The sequence below is a fragment of the Pygoscelis adeliae genome, unplaced genomic scaffold (genome assembly GCF_000699105.1).
Source record: "Pygoscelis adeliae isolate BGI_AS28 unplaced genomic scaffold, ASM69910v1 Scaffold182, whole genome shotgun sequence".
Taxonomy (NCBI): Eukaryota; Metazoa; Chordata; class Aves; order Sphenisciformes; family Spheniscidae; genus Pygoscelis; species Pygoscelis adeliae.
In genome coordinates this window covers 1,599,475-1,600,236 of record NW_008824669.1, presented here as the reverse complement: position 1 = coordinate 1,600,236, position 762 = coordinate 1,599,475, and positions in this window count along the sequence as shown.

Genomic DNA, 762 nt, shown 5'->3' with positions numbered 1-762 from the left:
TCTCCTGCCTTCATCCTAGATTCACTCTGGCCACTCTTGCTTTCCCACCACCTCTAGCTACTAGTGTTAGATATCAGACACCTTCTTAAATTTCCACAGATCTCCTGTTCCTTTTCTTTAAAGAAAGCACCCATTGATGCAGACAGCATTTTTCCCTCTGGCTAGATAACACAGGACACAACGGTGAGTCTCCAGAGAGCACTGGTCTTGACAGGGAGCTGGTTCCTTGTACAATATTTTAGCAGACAAACATGCAAGGAAAACAACAAGGACAGTTACCCTGTGTAATGAAAGCTCAATGATTTAAAAAGCAGCAGTGTGTGCGTGAGGGAAGGAAGGGAGGCTGGGGGATGGGATGGCAGATTTCACTTGCCAGACCAGGGGTAACAAAAAATTATCCTGATCCAATAGACCATGAGAAAAGATATTACTGGGGTATGAAAAAATTCTTTCGGGGGGACAGAATGGTTTTTTTTCTGCCCTTTCTCTAAAGCCCTGTTATTTTGCTGTTCTTTGCTTGCATCTGTTAAATGCTGGAATGTCTGCAGGGACGTTTTGAAAAGCTGCACAATGTCAATTAAATTTGCCGAGCAGTATATCTTTTTGGAGTACGTGTGACCTTTTCTGTTTGTCATTTCCTGGGCATCACACCAAGTGATCCTCTTAGGATGCTGGCTTTGTGGAGCAGGCCCACAGCAGCAGGACTGCAGGAACTGCAGGTTTCTGGGACCGCTGCCAACCTCCGGATAATTGCCATCAGCA